The sequence below is a fragment of the Felis catus genome, chromosome A3 (assembly GCF_018350175.1).
Source record: "Felis catus isolate Fca126 chromosome A3, F.catus_Fca126_mat1.0, whole genome shotgun sequence".
NCBI classification, from domain to species: Eukaryota; Metazoa; Chordata; class Mammalia; order Carnivora; family Felidae; genus Felis; species Felis catus.
This window is the reverse complement of record NC_058370.1, coordinates 69,112,863-69,136,937: the sequence shown is the minus strand read 5'-3', so window position 1 is coordinate 69,136,937 and position 24,075 is coordinate 69,112,863. Positions and strand designations below refer to the sequence as shown.

The 24,075-nt window shown below is 37.0% G+C and overlaps 1 protein-coding gene across 32 annotated transcripts in view; it reads left to right on the top strand.

Moving 5' to 3' along the window:
- The window catches only part of NRXN1 (neurexin 1), a 1,127,382-nt gene that overhangs the window by 966,401 nt on the left and 136,906 nt on the right, over positions 1 to 24,075 (top strand). The window lies entirely within an intron of this gene.

Genomic DNA, 24,075 nt, shown 5'->3' with positions numbered 1-24,075 from the left:
CCTGTATCCCTTGGGTAAATTCCTAGCAGTGCTATTGCTGGGTCATAGGGTAGGTCTATTTTTAATTTTCTGAGGAACCTCCACACTGCTTTCCAGAGCGGCTGCACCAATTTGCATTCCCACCAACAGTGCAAGAGGGTTCCCGTTTCTCCACATCCTCTCCAGCATCTATAGTCTCCTGATTTGTTCATTTTGGCCACTCTGACTGGCGTGAGGTGATACCTGAGTGTGGTTTTGATTTGTATTTCCCTGATAAGGAGCGACGCTGAACATCTTTTCATGTGCCTGTTGGCCATCCGGATGTCTTCTTTAGAGAAGTGTCTATTCATTTTTTCTGCCCATTTCTTCACTGGGTTATTTGTTTTTCAGGTGTGGAGTTTGGTGAGCTCTTTATAGATTTTGGATACTAGCCCTTTGTCCGATATGTCATTTGCAAATATCTTTTCCCATTCCGTTGGTTGCCTTTTAGTTTTGTTGGTTGTTTCCTTTGCTGTGCAGAAGCTTTTTATCTTCATAAGGTCCCAGTAATTCATTTTTGCTTTTAATTCCCTTGCCTTTGGGGATGTGTCGAGTAAGAGATTGCTATGGCTGAGGTCAGAGAGGTCTTTTCCTGCTTTCTCCTCTAAGGTTTTGATGGTTTCCTGTCTCACATTCAGGTCCTTTATCCATTTTGAATTTATTTTTGTGAGTGGTGTGAGAAAGTGGTCTAGTTTCAACCTTCTGCATGTTGCTGTCCAGTTCTCCCTGCACCATTTGTTAAAGAGACTGTCTTTTTTTCCATTGGATGTTCTTTCCTGCTTTGTCAAAGATTAGTTGGCCATACGTTTGTGGGTCTAGTTCTGGGGTTTCTATTCTATTCCATTGGTCTATGTGTCTGTTTTTCTGCCAATACCATGCTGTCTTGATGATGAAAGCTTTGTAGTAGAGGCTAAAGTCTGGGATTGTGATGCCTCCTGCTTTGGTCTTCTTCTTCAAAATTCCTTTGGCTATTCGCGGCCTTTTGTGGTTCCATATGAATTTTAGGATTGCTTGTTCTAGTTTCGAGAAGAATGCTGGTGCAATTTTGATTGGGATTGCATTGACTGTGTAGATAGCTTTGGGTAGTATTGACATTTTGACAATATTTATTCTTCCAATCCATGAGCAGGGGATGTCTTTCCATTTCTTTATATCTTCTTCAACTACCTTCATAAGCTTTCTATAGTTTTAAACCTAGTTTCTATAATAATCCAAAGGTATAATGTAATCTAATATTTTAGTTCTTAATTAAGACAGAATGACATAATAAATGTGAAAGTCTTTTGAAGTATGAAGCCTTTAAATAGGCCATATATTAAAATTTAAATTATGATGGTGAATATTTTGTGTCAAATTTAGCCTCATGGGTTGGATATTTGTCAAAGAAAGTCTTTCATCTTAAACATTTTAAAGTCTGTTTTGTTTTTAGCCTTTTGAATTTGACTGTATTAAAAAGCAGCTAAGATTCCTACCTCTTCTGAAAATTTGAGACTAACTTCACTCATGTTAAGTATTATTGAAGTAATTTGTCATCTTGGGCATATTATCTATACTGGTGGCCGGAATATTTAAAATATCCATTGAGAGTCCAAAAGAGAATATACCTAACCTAAGTCTGTCTAGATATTACCATATGCATTTCCAATGAAGTATTTTAGCTGAATTTATGAGATATAAAACTGGACAGAATAGAGAAACATCTAGCTTCATTTTTCTAGATAGTGTCAACTAATTGATAGCATGCCATAATAATTTTTCAGGGTCACCTTGCTGGAGCATTTTAAAAGTCCATGTAGAGTCTTCAGCTTTCTCATTTGTTATTTTTATTGCTCAATTTGGCAGAGGAGTTGGATGAGAGTGTATTTTCTGGTTAGTGGAGAAACAAACAAAAAGGCTTTTTTTAAATGCAGACTTTGCTGTAAAGTGGGGGTGGGATGAGGGTGCAGGATGGTCACAGTCACAGAAGGAAACAGGTCTGGGGATAATTAGATGAGGCCTGTACTTTATATGGAAGCATAGTTTGAATGGAAGGTTAAATGCATAGGATTGACTCAATAAGGAAATTGGTGTTGCACAAGGGTTGAGGTAAAGAGGTAACACTTCACCCCGAAATCCCAAACATTCACAGGGCCCATATAAATTTCTGCCTTTTGTAGGATATAATATTGGCAAGAGGGAGCTAGACAGGCAATCTCTATGGGGAACTGTGGTAGGTTTTTTTTTTAACATTTATTTATTTATTCTGAAAGAGAGTCTGTGTGTACACTCGTGCATGAGCAGAAGGACAGAGAGAGAGAGAGAGAGGGAGAGAGAGAATCCCAAGGAGGGTCCACACTGTCAGCGCAGAGCCCAGTGCAGGGCTCAATCCCACGAACTGTGGTATCCTGACCTAAGCCGAAGTCAAGAGTTGGTTGCTTAACCAGCTGAGCTACCCAAGCACCCCTGTGGTATTTATTTTATATACATTTTCCATTATAAATCTTTAAAAGCCAGCTAATGTTATGTCCTTCTGATAGATGAGTAAACACAGAGATTAGGTTACTTGCCAAGGTCACAGATCCCCAAGCTCACTCCAGTACTCTGAAGTATTATGCAACATTGCGTACACTATTTATTCCTACTCCTTCTAAGAAAAAAGAGAGAGAGAGAGAGAGAGAGAGAGAGAGAGAGAGAGAGAGAGAGAGAGAGAGAAGTTTCTTTTTGGTGTTGCACAAGGATTGAAGTAAAGAGGTAACAACCTTTGTTGTGAGGTGCCTGGGTGGCTCCGTCTGATTCTTGATTTGCTCAGGTCATGATCTCAGGGTTCATGGGTTTGTGCCCCACATTGGGCTCTGTGCTGAGTAGAAATTCTCTCTCTTTTCCTCTCTTTCTTCCCCTCCCTTGCTCTTGCTCTCTCTCTCTCTGTCTTTCTCTCTCTCTCAAAATAAATAAATAAACGAAATAAATAAATAAATAAATAAATAAATAAATAAATAAATAAATAATTTAAACCTTTGTTGTGCTGAGGTCCTGTTACCAATGTGTATTGCTCATTTTGTTCAGATCTCTGAGGGCTGTGTAAGGGTCCCTTGGGATTGGTATCATGCTCATAATGATGCCTTCCCCTGCTACTTGTCATTCTTCTTTTGTTTTTTGGTCATTGTTTATTTAGGTGTAGCAGTGAGTGCCAAACCCAATTTGTGTACCCCTCTTAAACGCTAAATTGCAATAGGAAATATAGATCACATATCAAATGACCAAACTTCAGACATATGCTATATACTTAACACAAGATTAAATATGGAGTAGTGTGGACCTTAAGGAGAAGGTTCAGGAGTCAGACTGCTTGAGTTCAAATCTTAGTTACAACACTTCACACATGTGATACCTTTCACCAAATACTTTAGCTTCTTTGTACTTCAGTTTCCAAATCTGTAAAACGTATTAATGATAGTACTTACTTCAGAGGATTGTTTGAATTTTCAATGAGTTGGTTATTAGTTTCAAAATACTTAGTTATTGGTAAAACCCTGGTAAGTAGGAAGTACTCAATACATATTAGCTCCACTGTCACTAATCATAGTAGTTCAGTTTTGCAATCCTATAAGTGCAATAGGTACGAATCTCCCTATTTTAGTGTCTGATTCCTTCTGAGAACAAATTTACCCTGTCTTGGCTATCAGACTTGGGTTCATATACATGGAGATAAATCTTCCCAGAAGGTTTAAGAGATGTAATTGCCCTACACTCTTTTGCCCCCCACCAAACTCATTCTGAATCAAGATATTAAAGAGGCATCACTATGAAGAACTGGGTTCAAGTCCAATGAGTGACACAGAAAATATGTTCTGTATAAATTTAGAGAAAGGAGTGGTGTGGGGTGATCAGAGAAGACTTCATGAAAGACTGGAATTTGGGCTGGGTGTTGGGGAGTCCTCTGACTTTTAGTAAGTGAGCATTAGGGAGACCATGCTAGCTAATGGACAGACTACTGCTTCTAGTTATGCAGTTTGGGTGACTATGGACTGCACCAATATCCCATTGGAGGAAATGAGTGGAAGCTGGAATCCAGTGTATGTTTGGGTCAACAAGCCATGTGCCCTAGCACAGAGGATGTCCCCTGAAAAAGAATTGACTTTTCCTTCTTACCAAGCACCTTGGGTTTACCCAACCTTTTGTCTGGGTGTTAACTGTCAGGGGAGAGTCTCCTTTCTCTGTTTCCTGTGATGGCACCCTTTAATTAGGAGACCAAACACACATAATTCCAAGAGAAAAGAAGCAATATTAATAGTTACTACTATATTAATAGGCACATGCCAACCCTATCTTGGGCAATCGAAAACATTTTTCACTTTATGTGTAAGCTGCCAAGTAGAACTGAGACTATTGCTTGTCTCTTAACTGGAGAAACTAGAATCAACCTGTTGGTCATTATATTAGGTGGTTGGGTTTATTCCTGCTCAGATGGGGAAACTGAAGATATCAATTAAAAGAAGTCTCAGACCAAACTTTAGGAAATAATTTTAACCAGATTCAAAATCATTACTTTTTTTTTTCCTAAAAGTATTTTAAAATATCAGTACATTCTCAGTCACTCGTAAATCTTGTGCTTAATTTCATCTTTTGTCTAGCCAAGTTTCACATATCTTAAATTATGTTTAATTTTGGTTCAAGTTTCTTTTTCACTTTCTGCCTGAAGATATTTTTCTTGAGTATTCATTTTTTATTCTGAATTAGAAAGCATTGAGAAAAGGTAAGCAAGTAGAATGGAAAGAAAGCATCATAAAATTGATTGAATTATTTAAAGTGCTTACAACAGAACCAATTCTTGGACCTAACCATTTCTTTCACATATTTTACTTTAAGGCCCTATTAGAGGCCCAGTCTTGGATACTCCTTTGATCCATCAATGAACGTTCAGTAAGACCCACCTCATGGTTGTTCCATGGTATGCCATAGCTGGTGGGGAACACAGGGAAGCAAAACAACAAACAAACAAACAAACAAACAAACAAAAAACCGTTTTTTTGTTCTGCAGGAGTTTGAGGAACAACCAGAGAGGAAAGGTAACTCAGAGAAGCATGAATTTTATAGGAACTACAAGATTACATAGCACAAAATATGATGAGAGCTGGAAAAGAGATGTGTTTAGTACTTAAAACAAGTCCGAGTCTGTTCCAGAAGGGACAAATGGATGTATATTGATGAGGAGCCTATTCTAGGTTGGAGAGAGAATGAGTCAAAGAATAGAAGTGGTTAAAGATCCCAATATAGCACAAAAAATGGTTTTTCTCCCTGTGATGGTGTGTTGATGATAACTTCATACTGTCTTAATGATTAAAGCTGAGGGAGTAATTAAGGAAGGAAGGTCAGAACCACTTCCTTCCAGAATTTGTGGGTTCCTGAGGCATGTCTATATTGTGACAAAAGGATGTTTTCTTTGGGAGTGTTAAGATGGCCTTAGAGATAGCAACATTCTGCAGATTCCTGTTTGAGTTCCCCTGGGCTCTCAAGAGAAGTTGAGTACAGTTTCTGAGTCTGTGATGATAAGGTGAAATGAACACTGTCCACCTGGACAAAACAAAGGTAACTGGTGGTAGTGGTGTGTAACTGTTAACTTTTAATAAAAAATCTGGGTGAATAGGTAGAGGTAGGCACAATTGAGTTTTATTTCTACAAAGATGGGTATTTCTGATTGCAGCTGAATTCTCATTCTAACTATCTTATAACTTCCCAAGCCACCCTACTCTCCTAAACTCCTAACTTGTGTCATTAATAACATAGTTCACCTTATTACCCCCACATATCAAAATCTTTTAGTTAATCCCATCAGATCAGTCACTGGGTCCAATGGTAGGCACCAGTCTGTCCGCTAATTATTACTTCAAAGATTCCCCAGTTTCCATCATTCATTTTCTATCCTTGCTGGCATTATTTTAGTGATATAGGCCTTTATCACAATTGGACCTCTCGTTATCAGCTGTAAACCATCTATATTCATCTTTGGCCCGCATTATTGTAATCCATTTGGTATATAGCCAAGATGTTTATCTTCCTGAAATTGCTTTTATCATATCTCTTCCTGCCCTTCAATTCTTCAGTGGCTCCCATAAGTAAGCTATGTAAGAACAGAATTTGTATGGATGAAGAGAGATGTATAGTAGGGTTCAATGCCTTTCTTTGGGGTCTGATATTTCATAATTGGGGATTTTATTTTTCAAATTCTATTTTTTCTTTTTACACACAGAAATTTTTTGAAAATCTGACTTTTCTTGCTTGACATTTTTCTAAATGTTATGTTACCAATTTCTTGCCCTTGCAGTAGGAAACCAAGGATTACAGGTGTTGGGTTTTGTTTTTTTACAATATTTATCATTCCAATTTCATACTTTAAACTTTACTGTGGGTCTTTATTGAATATATCTAAAATCTATTAACTTTAAAAAGTAAATGTAATGATTAGGGGCGCCTGGGTGGCTCAGTCGATTGAGCATCCGACTTCAGCTCAGGTCATGATCTCATAGTCCATGAGTTCGAGCCCTGTGTCAGGCTCTTTGCTGACAGCTCAGAGCCTGGAGCCTGCTTCGGATTCTGTGCCTCCCTCTCTGTCTGCCCCTCCCCCGCTCATGTCCTGTCTCTCTCTGTCTCAAAAAAAATAAATAAATAAAAACATTAAAAAAAAATTTTAAAAAGTAAATGTAATGATTAAATGTAATTAGAGTATTTCTGTGTGTAGCCAAACCAAAACAAATCAGAATAAGAAAGTCCGCTGTATTTGCCAATAATGTGTGATGATGCTCTTTTACTTTTTTTTATTTCCTTTAAATATTAAATAATACAAATAATAGTTTTATGACATTTTTTTCAACTCTTAATGAGCTATGGTACTTTCCAATTGTCTTCTAATTCTGTAGATCTCAAGAGACCAATGCATCAAGGTTATCAACCCCATCTTATATCAGTTGGGAATTGGACCAGATTCTAGCTAAAGTCTTTTCATTTCTACAGGTCTGTAATTTTGTGTAGTCTATAAAAACAATAGTAGCCATCTATTACCAGAAACTATCCAGGTGCTTTATACAAATCACATCTTATTCTTTTTTTTATTTGTTTTTTAATTTTTTTTTCAACGTTTATTTATTTTTGGGACAGAGAGAGACAGAGCATGAACGGGGGAGGGGCAGAGAGAGAGGGAGACACAGAATCGGAAACAGGCTCCAGGCTCTGAGCCATCAGCCCAGAGCCCGACGCGGGGCTCGAACTCCCGGACCGCGAGATCGTGACCTGGCTGAAGTCGGACGCTTAACCGACTGCGCCACCCAGGCGCCCCAAATCACATCTTATTCTTAAAAATAATCTCATTAATCCCATTTTACAGATGTGGTAAGACATGGAAAGAGTAACATGCCTTTAGTACTTACTGAAATTTGAACCTGGGATTTTCTAAGTCTCATAAAATCAAATGGACTTAATTATTTCTTTCCATGAATCTTAATACTCTTGTGGTTTAAATATTTGGAAAACCAAGATTTCACAAATTTAAAACTGGAAACTCTTTGTCTTGGGGCTGTTAAGAGGTGACTTTTCATTTTTGGTGAGAAATAATGTCATCTACATGTACTGCAACTTTCACCTAAATTATTGTGACAATGCAAAGTGTTTAAAAAGCTATGTATTCTTGATAATATGTTGTGTTATAATCCCTTAGGTTAGTCATGAGGTGAAATTTCTTAGTCATTGAATAAAATAACATGGCAACCCAGGGGGAATGGATGCTTGGAGCTAAGGTAGGGGGTGATGGAGCAGTGCAGGGGGTGATGGACTATAGCATGGGAAGTTGAGATGGAGACACAGGTCCCAGGAATATAAGAAGAGAGAGTTAAAGTCAAAGACAAAGCTTTCCCAACCCCTTCTATCAAAAATTTCCCCCAAGTAAAATCAGGCCAAAATTGAAATCTGGCCGTATGGGTGTTAGCAGTGAAATTGTATTCAATTTCTTAGGAAATATAAGACTTGAAATGATTGCATTCAGATAAAACCCAAATCTTTTTGTTTTAGCACTAATTTGTGCAGTCATATTTTTTGCTAGGCCTCCAGTTGTCCTTGGGTATTTTCAGTGGAGGCGCTCACCTGTATTGCTGAGTGGCTTCAGGGAGGTAGGGATACCTTATCGAAGTTGGGCTTGGAATTGGTGTCATTACCCACTAATAAGCATCCAGAGAGAAAGAGAACAGAGTAAGTCACTCATCCATTTGGGAGTAGATGATAAATATTTCAAGTTAACTGTGAAAGTTGCTATTTTTGTAGCTGTTGTTGACTATTTAGCAAGCCCCCCCAAACCTAATTATGATCTCACAGAATCATTTTTTGTGTTTACTGAAAAATATTCTTAAGGCAATTTTTAAGACTAGAAATTTGTGTAAATAATGTAGGCTTATCCTTTTGGGACTTAGAATTTGTTTTCAGAGTTTTGGAAGTGGGCACAATAAACTTTTTGTGATCTTTGTGATAGTCACAAAATTGAAGAAAACATCAGTATATTTTAGTAAAAGAATCTCACCTATATAATCATTAACATAAGTAGGAATTTATTTTATGCAGTGTTTTGTGTGTGTGAAACTTTTAAAATAAATTAGAAACTTAACACTATATTTTAAATAGTACTGCAGTCATCTGTGTTAATGATGTTACAGGGGGCCACAAAGTAAAGGGGGTGGTAGGATCACTTTTTTTTTTAGTTTAAGAAATTTCATTTAGGGGGCGCCTGGGTGGCGCAGTCGGTTAAGCGTCCGACTTCAGCCAGGTCACGATCTCGCGGTCTGTGAGTTCGAGCCCCGCGTCGGGCTCTGGGCTGATGGCTCAGAGCCTGGAGCCTGTTTCCGATTCTGTGTCTCCCTCTCTCTCTGCCCCTCCCCCGTTCATGCTCTGTCTCCCTCTGTCCCAAAAATAAATAAACGTTGAAAAAAAAAATTTTTTTTAAAGAAATTTCATTTAATGATATGAAATGTTAAATAGTTCCTTTGCAAAAGTTGTTCTATAGACATAATGGAACTATATGTTTATCTATACCTATTTATACTTATAGGTATGTGTGTGTGTGTGTGTGTGTGTATTATGCTGATATTTATGTATTTCATGCTGAAATCAATTTCATCATTATCTTCTAATTTAAATAATGCAAGCTGTAAACTGGTGGACTTCATTCTATAACTGTGCTAACTACCAGAATCGTGGTGCAGACTGTTACGATTTAAAGCAAATCCAGAGAAGGACGAAATGCTTTCTCCGGCCAAAATTTATAATTAAAATGGGTACAATTTTGACATTAACATGGGACTCTATTAAAATTCACGTCCAGGAGTACTCATTTCTAGACTTTTTTAGCAATTATACCAAAATGTTATCATATCTGCTTAGTACCAAAGATCTGTGATTAGGTCAACGGTATATAACTTTAAATAGTTTTAAATTATCTCTCCATTAGTTCACTAGGGCCTCCATAACAAAATACCATAGACTAGATGACTTAAACAGGTATTTATTTTGTCGTTGCTCTGTAGGCCAGAAGTCCAAAGTCAAGGTGTTGGCAGGGTTGATTTCCTTTGAGACCTAGCTCCTTAGCTTGCAGATGGCCACCTTCTCTCTGTTTTCACATGGACTTTTCTCTCTGGGCACATGTCCCTCCTGTCTTTGTGTGTGTGTCCAAATTACCTCTTCTTGTAAAGACACTGGTCAGATCGGATTAGGGCCTACCCTAAGGATGTCAGTATAGCTGAATCTTCTCTTCAAAGGACCTATCTCCAAATACAGTTACGTTCTGAGGTACTGAGGGTTAGAGCTTCACCATATGAATTTCAGGGAGTGAGAAGCACAATTCAGCCCATAACAATCTTAAAGTATTTGAAGGGTCCTCATGTGGAGGATACCAACAAACTGTTTATTTCCGCTGAAGTCAACACAAGGCCAGTTGGATTTTAAAGACTTTAGGAAAAAATTTAAATGAAATGTTAATTAGGCTAGAGTTGCACGACCCAATTAATTTAGCAATGACACAGCCTAACTATAGATGTGCTAGATTATAATGAAAAGAAAAGAAAAGAACATGTAAGTGGACAAATTCCAAACGTCCTTTCTAATGGAGTATCAGCTTCAACTTGGTAAGACATTATTTGTAGTTTTATCATTCTCTCCATTCTGTATTTAGTGATCCACTAAAAATCACAGTGGCTTAAATTTAAGGGGAATTAATGAAGGCGATAAAGAAATTCATAGTCTCATTCTAAGAAATGCAGTGTACTATTTCTTCTCTGTATCTACTGCATTCTTTAGGATGTGTGGGTCTTAATTGGTGATCTCCACCCAGGCTGGGAGTTATACTTAGGCCACCTGCAGGCGGCCAAAGTCTTCTCTTATCAGACTTGATTATATGGGAGCTCTCATGAGGATGTCTCCTGAACCAGAAGCAGCCCCATAAAGTAAAGTTCCCCAGATCACAGGTGTTTGAGAAACCCAAGAAAAGATTTTACTTAGATAAATTTTGGACAGAATGGGTTTGCAAAGAGCAGCCATTGATTTGAAGAAATCCTTATTCCCTCTTGAAATTGTCCTTTCTTACCGCTTCATTACTAAGATTTTAAAATGAAGAGGAGACAAACCTCTTTCTGAGCATCCTGAAGCACTCCCCCATCCTCTTAACTACTTTTTATAAAATAGAAATCTCCTAAAACCTAACCTGTGCCTGCCTTTCTCCTCTTGAGACGGCTGTCAGAACAGTGACATGCTTCACCGGGTGGGTAGAGAGAGAAGCCTCTACATGTCTACGTGGTGAGAGGTGTGTGTGTCTGTATAGCTGAAAGAAGAAGGAAGACAAGTTTGTCATATTAAACATATCAGAAAAATGTAATGGTTTAATTATAAAGATCTCCACAGATGACGACCCACAGTCTTCATAAATTTGTCAAAGCACTATGAGATAGTTAACAAAAAAAGAAGTGAAAAAAAATGCCAAATCAAAAATTTCAGTCTTTTGGGGTGCCTGGGTGGCTCAGTCGGTTGAGCATTTGACTTCGGCTCAGGTCATGATCTCACTGTTTGTGAGTTCCGGCCCACATGGGGCTCTGTGCTGACAGCTCAGAGCCTGGAGCCTGCTTCAGATTCTGTGCCTCCTTCTCTCTCTGCCCCACCCCCACTTGTGCTCTGTCTCTCTCTGCCTATCAAAAATAAATAAATGTAAAAAAAAAAGATTTTTAAAAATTTCACTCAAGTATATTTGCACAGTTAGAACCATTGCTCATATCTTATTTTTCAATGGGTCTAAAATTACTTCCCTCATACAAATCCACAGACAGTGTATGTTAACAAGATGACCTAACGTGTGTCCTCTTGACAACTGTACCTTCAGCATGGGATCATCAGTCATTAGCATTGGTGACCACATTAGAGGTCATACAGTCTACCAACCTCATTTTACAAATAATGGGACTGTCTTGCTTTAGACTACCCAGTATCCACTTCTGTTTATAGTTTCTGCTGTAGCCCCCTCCTTTTTTTTTTTTTTTTTTTTTTTTTTTTACCGTAAGCCTTATGGGGGAAAAAGAAGAGATTGAGACATTATTTTTTGAAATGCATCTCTTTAAAGCATTAATATACAGATTAAAATGTCATTTTGAGACTCAATGATATCTAAAGTTTTCCTGTTCCAGGAGCAGCTTTGTCACTCTCCTGCTGCACAGAACAGATGGTGGTCTCCTGAATTTCATTTTCTCTTAGGACAGGTGCCTTTGGCTTTTTCTTTTTGTGTGGCTTCCTCAAGTTACTGACCTCCCTTCAGTTGTTCCCTTTGGCTTCTAGGTAGCCATGCATAGATCTCTGAGGATAAAGCTGACATTGCTTGGGAGAAAATGCAGTGGTTCATACAAAGCATCTTTGGGGTGGAAGACACTTATACGTCTATTTCCTTTATTTGTCTTCAGAAAGCAAAATTGATTTATTTTCCACTCCTCACATCTACCTCCTTCCTGATATTCAGATGAGTGAGAAGCAATTTCTGCCATCTGTGTATTCCTAGATACATCCTATTAGTCGTTAGGCCAGACAGCAAATAATGACACAACCACAATATTTTGCTAGTATATATGGAGTGTAATACTCTGTGCCAGGTATTGTGCTAAGAGATTTACATAAATTACATCAGATACCCTTACAGATACCTATACTACAGATGAGAAAACTGAAGTTCAAAACTATCATGTTTCTGGTTCCATGTTACAAAGCTAATCACTAGGAAAGCCAAAAAGCAGAGCCCAGTAATCCTTAACCAATGAGGTTTCTTCTTCCACTATGAATCTGACTACATGGGCTTACTTATAAAAAAAATCATTGCTGGTATGTAAAACACATTTTTATTAGGGGTAAGCCATTTTAGGATTTTAAGTTCAATAGTATTTGAATTATCTATAAAAATATTATTTTATTTAAGATTTTTTACATTGTATAAGATTGAAGAAGGCTGGCAATCAACCAACAGCTGTGTTCCAGCCTGTCCTTTTCAGTTTCAGAGCATGTAATCTTAAATAATTTGTGTACAGTTGACAAATCCCATCTCTTAATTGAAAAAAAAAAAAAAAAGTCTTCCTGCATTCCAATTACAAATGAAGGAGAGAGATTTAAGTCCACTGAAAATGAGATTAGAATGCAATAGTAATCAGACCTTTCTTCACTGGCGAGTAAGGAACTTCCTCACTATCATTTATAGTCCATATCACACTATAGATGAGACATTTACTTATTTCTTCTTCTTTACATTAGTCTAAATATTAAGAGGAACCGATTAAAAATCAGGGTTGGTGTAAGCAGGTAGAAAATTAAGCTGTACCACATAATTTTCTGATTCTCATAAATCAAGAACTGGGGAAAGGAGGCTTAAATATATGTGTAAATTCTTACCAGGGTGGATAAGCTTAAATGTTTTGACATGATTTACAAGGTACTTAAGATACTTATATCTTGGAAAATGGCAAAATGCCATTTTTAAGGTAATGTGGGATTGTTCTTACATTTAGTTTTCTTTTGCTCATCACCAAGTGATGTCTGTCAGTGGCCCTATCTGGTTTTGTAGCTGTGAAACTATTCTTCTGTCTTAAATGCTACACAGCTAGCACAAAAGAACTCTTTAGTATGCATGATAACAGAGTATGACCTTTAATTTATCAGAGTGCATTCTGTATTTTGTTATCTGCTTGTCCCTGTTGCTTTTTATTTCTTGTTGCTAGTTTTTGATATGATACTCCAGGCTCTTTGCATTAGGACCTCAACAACATAGAAAGACAGGGGAGAGCGTGTAAATCACTGTTCATTCCCCATAGGCGATGAGATCCAAGGATCACAAGGTTACCTCTACTTTTAATTAATCTGATACAACAATATCCAAAGTAAAATTTTTGAATGTAAGTAGCTAATAAGAACAAGTGCTTCTACAAATATTTATATAAAGGCATACTTAGGGGGCACCTGAGTGGCTCATTTAGCGTCTGACTTCAGCTCAGGTCATGATATCCCAGCTCAAGGGTTTGAGCCCCGCGTGAGGCTCTGTGCTGACTGCTCAGAGCCTGGAGCCTGCTTCACATTCTGTGTCTCCCTCTCTGTCTGCCCCTCCCCCTGTGTGTGATCTCTCTCTCTTTCTCTCTCTCTCTCAAAAACAAACAAACAAACAAACAAATAATTAAACAAATAATTAAAAAAATTTAAGGCATACTTAGTTTAATTCAACGTAACGGGGTGGGGGAGGCGGGGAGCACAAAGTGAGAAATTTCTTAACCCAGTTAGATGTGAACTAAGCTTCTGATTTCTTCCTCAAAATAGTGTTGAACTCTACAGTAGACAGCCTATGGCCTTCATAGCAGTCTCTCAGGAAGATAGTGTTTAACTGGATACAAAGGACTGCTGTGGTTTAACTGGATAGAAAAGGAGCTGGGGTATCATCAGAAACATTAGTCTCGAACAGACATTGCCCTACTTGAGCAGTCTGTGCTCTCTCCAGCTGTTTAAGTGGGCTGACTGATGAGGTACTTGGGTTGTGCCACCCTCTCTTTGTAGAGCAGTACGTTAACATACTGCATTTAATTTATAGAAAATGATGCTTTGATTTTGTAAGGAAATGGTGGGAGCAAAATTGAAATATCTGTAAACATAGTATCAATATGAAAGTAAAATTTGAAAAAGATTATCCATAAAAAGATCATCCATAGGATGGAGACATCCTAACCCAAATATTTTCTTTTTTTTTGCATATTGCCCTCTAATTCTTGCCAACTTTCATCATATTTTATTAGTGGTTTTAACATTGTGTGTATTACATTCTTCACATGGTAGAAATATTTGAACTATTTTCATTTGTATTTACAATTAGTTTGAGACTCAATATATTCTGCTAGAGAATATATTTATTAAAAACAGATTTAAAGCTGGGGCGCCTGGGTGGCTCAGTCGGTTAGGGATCCGACTTCGGCTCAAGGTCATGATCTTGCGGTCTGTGAGTTCAAGCCCTGCGTTGGGCTCTGTGCTGACTGCTCAGAGCCTGGAGCCTGTTTCGGATTCTGTGTGTCCCTCTCTCTCTGACCCTCCCCGTTCATGCTCTCTCTCTGTCTCAAAAATAAATAAATGTTAAAAAAATTTTTTTAATAGATTTAAAGGTGTATAGCTTTATGAAATTGAAAAGAAAAATCAATCACCAACGTTTTGGGATTGATATCCCCACTACAACACTTTTTTATCTAGCTATTATTTCAATAAAATGTAGACTGTGATATAGGAAAAATCCTTTGCGTTCTGTCACACCTTCTGTGTCTTTCTAGTCCATTGTCCTCTCTGAACTTCTGTGGAAACTACAGTTCAAATAGTGGTTAATTAGATACCTATGCCAATTTATCTATTATCCTGACATTTCATTTAACTTTCCTCACTCTGCCCCTCATGACTCCCCAAAGTGGAAGCTCTTTAACAACAGGATCTATGTGATGGATTGATGTATGCCTGACATAGTCAGTGCTTATGTATTGACTTCATTGAGTCAGATTGCTTTCCTAATGTCTACCTAAACTGTACTAATGAAACAAGGCATTTAACTATTGGAACTAGAGAAGGAAGGTAAAGTCTTTTGTATACATGAGATATGTCTAGGAATGGTAAATGTGGGTACATGCATTGGGTTATTGATGAATGGCATTTAAGCACTGGGTCCTTCGAGATGTGTCAAGGGGAAGCAGAGGTAAGAGGTGAGCAGGGAAGAAAAAAGAAGGAAATATGAAGTCCAAGCAAAATTCACTTTAGCATGTTGCAGAGTCCCATCCCTCTTCCCACAAGCCAACAAAACAGTGGTCTTCTCATTCATGACTAGGACCCTCTCTCCTTCTCCAACTTGTCTCTTGAGAGGGTAAACATCAAAAAAGCTGTGAACTGGGTGGATTGTTATGCCTGGGGCTGTTCTTATAGGTAAGGGATTAAGATCAAAGATGCCTGGGGTATTTTATGTCTCAAGTGGCTTGCGAGGCAGGGCATCCTCATGAAAGGAAAATGAAATACTGCTTCTCACTGGAATCTCAACTTGTAGTAGATCTTAGATTGCTTTATTTACCTGCTTCACTATCTTAATCTATAAAGTAGATTATATCCTCCTGATAAATCCTCAAGGATTTTGGAAGATTACTGATTTTGTGTACCCAAGAGGGCAATCTCACGCCAAACTTCACAAGGCAGAACCTTTATAAACAGGACCATGACATTTTCCATTATACAAGAGAGTGCCAAAAGGATTAAAAGGAAGATGTTGGACCTTTACCTCTCAGGCTGCTTGAGACTTTTTTTTTTAATTGATTTATTTTTAATTTTTTTTGACGTTTATTTATTTTTGAGACAGAGAGAGACAGAGCATGAACGGGGGAGGGGCAGAGAGAGAGGGAGACACAGAACCGGAAGCAGGCTCCAGGCTCTGAGCCATCAGCCCAGAGCCCACGCGGGGCTCGAACTCACGGACCGCGAGATCGTGACCTGAGCTGAAGTCGGATGCTTAACCGACTGAGCCACCCAGGCGCCCCTAGACTTTTTTTTTTTTTAATAACTATTCTGAGGCACCTGGGTGGCTCAGTTGGCTAAGCATCTGACTTTGGCTCAGGCAGTCTTCTCACGGTTTGTGAGTTTGAGCCCCGCATCAGGCTCTCTGCTGTCAGCACAGAGCCCCTTTGAATCCTGTCTCCCTCTCTCTCTGCCCCTCCCCCACTCACATGCTTGCTCTGTCTCTAGATCTCTAAGCATCTAAAAATGCTTAAAAATAAAAATAAAAAATAACTATTCCATGGAATAGCTTAGGAGTCAAATATACCTGGGTTCAAATGATTCCTCCATCTATTTTGTATGACATAACACTAGTTACATCATCTATTGAGCCTCATTTTTTAAAATCTGTAAAATAGGGGTGCCTGGGTAGCTCAGTCGGTTGAGCATCTGACTTTGGCTGAGGTCATGATCTCACAGTTAATGGGTTTGAGCCCCGCATTGGGCTCTGGACCGAAAGCTCAGAGCCTGGAGTCTGCTTCAGATTCTGTATCTTCCTCTCTCTCTGCCCCTACCCTGCTTGTGCTCTGTCTCCCTCACTCTCAAAAATAAATAAACATTTTAAAAAATTATAAAGTAAAAGATACATGTACTTAATATGACGACTAAATGAGATAGCCTATATGAGTCAATAGCACAATGCATACATAAAACATAAAAGTCACTCAATGCATTATTATCCTCTTTTCAGATAGTCTTGTATTTTCTCTAACTCCTTTACCTACAGACCACTTTCATACTTAAAAAGTGGGTTTTTAAAAATACATGAAACTTGGGGCACCTGGTTGGCTCAGTTGGTTAAACGTCTGACTTTGGCTCAGGTCATGATCTCACAGTTGGTGGGTTCAAGCCCCATGTCTGGCTCTGTGCTGACAGCGCAGAGCCTGGAGCCTGCTTTCGATTCTGTGTCTCCCTCTCTTCTCTGCTCCTCCCCCACTCATGCTCTGTCTCTCTCTCAAAAATAAACATTAAAAAAATAATAAAATAAAATAAAAATACATAAATCTTAATTGTAGGCCTACTAGTCTGTTTAGTCCTATTGTCAGAAAAGAAGCACTTTTAAATGTTGGTGGTTATATGTTTGTAATTACATGGGGTCTTAAATGTCCAGATGACAATCTAAATCTATCACTATTTTATATTAGTCATGAATCTAGTCTGCTCTCATAGCTAGAAGATCTATAATTTCTACCACCTGATGTTGTGGAGATCCAGTTCTGTGTCATTTTTACCTCGGTTAAAGGAAAGATATTTTCTTTGCAACCAATTGTTATATTTATTGATGGACTTTGGAAAATGTTGCTGGGGAGTCTACAATTCAATTAATTTTCAAGAAATCACCCACCTAAAATCACTCTAGAAAAAGATATTTTTGGAAATTATACATATTTCTGAAGATTCATTGAGTCTAAGACTATGTCTCTCCCATATGGTTCATTAGAGAATGGAGGTACTTGCAGAAATTTCTTCCTGATAAAATCAACTATCAGCTATCCCTACAATTAGAAACAAAGGATCCAAAGTTGGTATTAATTTCTCTGCCAATATATTTGCACCATAGTGGTCCCAACTTCAAGTTACATGCCATTGGCTTATGTTTAAGCACAAAACATTTTATGTAAGACACTTCCTTTGGCCTATTGTCAAAATCATGATTGATGAAAGAGGAACAAGATTAGGGAGTCATAATATATATACCATCAGTGTACTAACAACCTTACTGATTTTTGGTTCTTGAATAACAAATACCATAGGGCTGTGCAAGAGATACCCCTACTGGATTCATTTTCCATTGAGGAATCATTTATCAAGTTGTTACCTTGTGCTCAGCATGTGCTATGCACAAGGTATATAGCAGTGAACAGATGTACTGGATGTAACCTTTGCTTGCAAGGAATCTAAAATCTCGAATCAATTTCATCATGATTATAGATACTGCTACTAAGTGTTATAACAATGCATAATGGAAAGCTCTAAGCTAACTAGGTGGAGGGGGTGCACAGGGAATGCTTCCTTGAGAAACATCTAAGCTGATATTTAAGGGAAAAATCAGTTGGCCAGACGTGTGTGTGTGTGTGTGTACATGTGTATTTACGATGGGAGTGGGTGAGTATGTTAGGATACACAGATACAGGAAGCTTGCAAAGCAGATAAAGTGGCATCTTTAAAAAGAATTAGCTCTTCTAAAGGAATTGAAAGAAGTGCAGAGTGACTAGAATTTAAAGAATTAGAAATAAGTGGTTCAAGATGAAGCTGGAGGAGGCAGGAGACAAATTGATGCATATATTGTTATGCACATATCTTAATGATATAGCAAACAATGTAATACACAGACAACTATTTTCATTAGAATAGCTACATTCTTTCACAAGTGTGTTCCTCAAAGTATCTATGATGTTCAGAATCTACTTATTTGAAACATTACCAGCTAAGTTAGGTATTACTTTATTAGAATGGTTTGCAAAGCCATGATACATACGGCATTTAGTTGGAAATTATGTGATAATGCTGCTTTTAAAACTGGAGTAATTTTACATAACTATGTTAAACGTTTACATTACTTTGTGTGTCTAGGCGTATCCAATGGCATGTTCTCAGTTAAGAACAAAAGGTCTAAAAACAAACTCCTATTCTTCTCTGGAAGTATATATAGCTTTTCAGAATGCTTTTGTGTTTCCTTTCCCAAAGTTCAAAACTCAGGAAAAAAAGAAGTCTTCAGAAGAAGCAAGTATCTTTGTTTTTACTTTCATATTACTTTGGACAAGTGTTGGGTTCATAGCATTGCTTTCTTTTTATTTTTTTTCCCACAAGTATATTACTTTGTCATACTGAAAGTGACACTTTTGTTTCTGAGGAGAAATTACACATCAGAGGTGAAGATTTATGAAAATGAGAGGAAAAAAACTATGTATTAGTAAAGTTCACATAGCTTTTCTCTACTGACCAGTAGTCATAAAAATATGATTACAATTTTATTTCTCTTTGTTCTTGGAGTCCCACAATGAAATTTAGCTACAAGTCAAGGATTTGAATTTTATTACTCCTTGCTGCTTACCTTGATTCTTTGAAATTAATTTTGTTTCCTTGAAGTCTGAGGGTTTATAGAAAATTAATATTCTATAATATGACCAAGTATTATTGGTTAGATAAGAAAATGAAACTATCTGGGATTCAATCAAAATAAAGAATGTTGCAGTCTAAGTCTGAATGATCAGATTTTCCTTTTTATTCTTCACCCCTGGAACCTTGTTTGAAATATCCATTACATTTAGCACTTTATATCTAAATGGCCATTCCAAATAGAGCTTGCACCTAGACATTGATTCTGGTGGTAGGAAGCCTACCTTTTGTCAAAAATACTGAATCCTGAAACTAATATAATGTTTGTATTAATTACAGTCCAATTAAACATTAGTTAATTAGAAAACACTGCATTCTTTTACAAATCAAAAAAAATAAACCTAAGTTTTACATATTATTTCATTGCTTGGAAATTGCTTCATCAGAGAAATGAATGTCACTGGTGACATTTTCAGTGGAGGTCACCAACATATTTAACCGACATAAAATCCGCTGGAAGAAAAAAAAAATAAAAGGAAAACCTCATTCTACATTTAGAAGGTAGGGTGAAGTTAGGGTGAAGGAAGTATGTTTTAACTATTCGATGAGAAGTTCTGTTATCATAAACTAATTTATAGTCTCAATAGATTGCTCTGTTGATCTGTATGCTTTTTAAAAAGTTAATTCTTCTTGGACTCTTTAATGATTCCAAAATGAATAGGTCTTTTATAAGTGGGTCATTATTACTATATCATTACCTCTGATTTAGGAAACTTAAAGATGAAAATAGCTTACCCCAAAGATTCTCTTTGACTTGCCTGGAGTAGTCAGGTACATTCCACTGATTTTTAATCTCTCCTGTCATTATAAGCCTCTTCCTTTGACCATGCTCAGAGAGACAATGTAATGTTTCTACACATCTACATGTTTGGTATTAGATCCCAACCCTTTCCATAGGAAAGAACAGGTCATTGGAAACTATATTTATCTTTGACCTTTCCCAATCAAATTGGTTGTTTTGTGTCCTTAAATACTACATGCAAAGTTTAGATGTATATCAAACTATGGCCAGGATTAAAAACGAACACAGTCATACCAAATTACAGATTGTTTTGCAAATAACGTATCATTATGAATTTGTGAAGAAATAAAATGCATTTTGAGCAATTTCTCAAAATAATATACCTCAATAATGACTTTTCATATGAAGCTTGTTAATGAAAATCATGAGATGCAGGCAAAATGTAGGCTTATTCCTGGTGAACCTAAATAATCTGAACTATTTTATACCAGTGGAACTCATCTGTCAGAAAGACATCACCACAATACTCTATTCAGATTTGTCTTTGGTTGATAGTGTATTAATATATAGTTTTGTCACGAGAAGTCATTAATCTTTTATTCTAGTAGAAGAACAAAGAATCTGGAAACTAAAGTAAACACATATTGAACACAGGATGCCTGGGTGGCTCAGTTTTTCAAGCGTCCAACTTTGGTTCCGGTCATGATCTCACAGTTTGTGGGTTCGAGCCCCATGTTCTGAGCTGTCAGAACAGAGCCCGGAGGCTGTCTCAGATTCTGTGTCTCCCTCTCTGCTCCTCTCCCACTCATCCTCTGCCTCTCTCTCTCTCTCTCTCTCTCTCTCTCTCTCTCTCTCTCTCAAAATAAATAAACATTAAAAAAATTTTCTCTTTAAACCATGTATTGAACTGAAATGAGTACCATCTGATTTCACATCCATTACTTCAACAAAGACTAAAGTCTGTCATTTGATTTCAAAGTCAAATTTCTCTTAAAAAAAAGTCTCTGAACTAGAAGGCATCTGATAGTCATGGTTGATGGGATTGTATGACCCTGTTCATGTGGCTACCTTTTTAAAAATTATCACATCTTTTTATACCTATTTCTGCTGCCTACTCATTTTTATCTTTGTTGTTGTTGTTAGTTGACCTTTGTTATTCATTGGAAATAATGGTGTTTTTATTGTTTTAGCTGACTCTCATCAAGGATCTTTAAAAGCTATTGTTGACTTAAATCATGTTATATCCAATAATAATAATAATTGCTCTGAGTGCCAAAGGTATGAGAGCAAATTGCATTTACCTGTGTATATATGCATTAACGTGTTTTTATGTGCTCTTTTTCTAAGTTATCAAAAAAGAATATACAAAGCTATTAGTTCTCTCCACCTGTCTTACTTAGGGCTTTTCTACTTCCCTTACTATAGTAACTACGATTACTTATTTTGTGGCATGAAGCAGTTATTATTAAGCAAATAATGAACTGATTGTATAGATGTTCAAGTCAGTGACCATCATTAAAAGAAATAAAATTATAAATGAAATATGTGATATCTCATTTAGAAAGTCAAAGGGAAGCTCAGCTATGTGCGATTTATTCTCTGGGCAGAGTATTTCCTTTCTTTTTCTTGTGAATGTTGTTGGGCTCTAGGATGAGATAATGGTTCCATGGAAGCTATGAGAATTGAAAAAAAAAGATTTCCTTCACCACCTCAATCTACAGATATTTCACAGGAAGTTATATGATAGGTATTGTGTTCCACCAAGAATACAACAATTAACACCACACACAATACCTGACCTGATGGAACTTCAGAGTTCAGAGGAAAATATTTATTGAATATGCAATTATAAGGTCAGTGCCTGTTTCCAAAGGGCATGTAGCAGGTGCTAGGGAAACATGCAGTCAAGTGTCCTAATCTAACTTGATGACAGCTAGGAAACACCTCCTGAGGAAGTAATGCTTCTATCAAGAAGATTCCATTAATGAGTCATGTTTGGCTAAGGAAAAATGGAAATGGGGTGAGAGTGAGGAAGAGTATTTCAAATAAAGGAAGCTACAAGTGCAAAAGCCTAGAGGAAAAAGGAGAGCCTTAGAAGAATTGAAAGAAATCTCATGAGGATGGAAAGAAGATGGCAAGGCAGTAGCAGTCACGAGATGAGGAACAGGAAGTAGTAAAGGACTAGATCATGGAAGTACTCATAAATATCATCAGGGGTTTGCGATTTTATACTAAAGGCAATGGTAAGGGTTATAATAGACAAATGAAATGCTTAGATTTCAGCTGACATGTGGAGAATGGGTGCAATTGATTGCAGGGATGATGCAGAGGGGTCTGTTAATATCCTGTAGTAGTAATTGGGCAAAAGGTGATTTGGAGCCTAAATTTGGGTGGTGTCTGAGGGAATAATGAATCATTTCTTATGATGGGAACACTCTGGCATGAAGAACAGCATAAGGAACCACCTAATTACAAAGTCATCAGGAGAATTATAACAATGTGAATTGATATATGAGTGTTGGCAGACAAAGAAGTTAATAGAGTAAAGGATATGTGTTTTTGAAAAAGTATTTCATGTTTGCCTATCAAATTATGCACATAAAAATGTGTTGATCACATAAATCACATATAAGCCAAAAACACATATTCATCATTCATCACACTGCCTTAAGATAACCAATGTCATATTTTAGTGTATTTTACCAAACATACATGTATGTAAGCACACAGACGAGAACACAAATTGTACACTCTTTTATTTTTTTTATTTTTATTTTTTTTTTAAAAAGTTTGTAATGTTTATTTTTGAGAGAGAGAGAGAGGGAGAGAGAGAAAGCACGAGCCGGGGAGGGGCAGAGAGAGAGGGAGACACAGTATCGGAAGCAGACTCCAGGCTCTGAGCTGTCAGCACAGAGCCTGATGCAGGGCTCAAACCCACAGACCAAGATCATAACCTGAGCCAAAGTCAGACGCTAAACCAACTGAGCCACCCAGGCGCCCTAATTGTACACTCTTTTAGAACAAAGATAGGCTTGGAATTTAAGCTATTTGTATCCTTGTTTTTGTTGTTGTTGTTATTTTCTTTTTTTTTCCTGGATTATCAATATACTAAAAATATCCCATAGAATAAAATGTATTTTATAACTTTTTAAATGGTTACATAATATAAAGAAATACATATCAATGTTTTTATTAAACTATATTTGGGACCACTTTGATGTTTACATTCTTTTTTAAAAGTTGAGTATATTTGACACACAATGTTAACATAATTTCAGGTGTAAATTTTAAATTAAGTACTAATATTACATTTTAAATTAAGTACTAATACATGAAATATTTTAGTCAAATAGACTTTCAAGGGACAAATTGATAAGATCTAAATGATAGTTCTTTTCTAGTTCTCTAAAAGCGTGTGACCAATATAATGGCGGGTTTATTATGGTAAGTATAGTATATAGTAAAAATAGTATAAGACGCACTTACAAATATTCTGAGAAAAATTTATATCTATTATTTTCTTGAGCAAAATGCTCCATTCCTTTCTTGTCAGCAGTACTACCTTTCAATGTTTGTTTCTCCTCTGAGTTTTCCTCTGAGCTTTTGCCAAGACATCTTAGCTCAAATTCCATGTTAGTTAATTTTCACAGAATAGAAAAACTTGCAGTATTCACAATTGAGCACTGAGATGGCAGCTTGGATTCTTCCTAAGTGCGTTATAGATCAAGAGTACATTCATCTATTTGCAAGCATTATTCAAGGTCAGTTTAAACTGTGCTTCTATCAGATAATGTTTTGTTCAAAGAAGCGAGGCTCCCATGTAGTTTGAATCTTTGAGTAGGAACCACTGTTTGTGGCTTGTATTTGTTCCTTACACTGTCATGCCTTTAGAATAGTTTAATAAAAGCAGATACTTGAGAATAAAAAAAAATTCTTTTTTTCAAATGTTATACACTTCAGTATGTTAAGCTTTAAGTGGAACTGAAGGACACTCAAATGAAGTCACTTTTGTCAAAGCCTTTTCCTATAATAACAAATTTGGATGATGCAAGATGTATTCCCTTGTGATGTCCAAGTGATTGATAAATCAATTTGTGTGGAATATACAA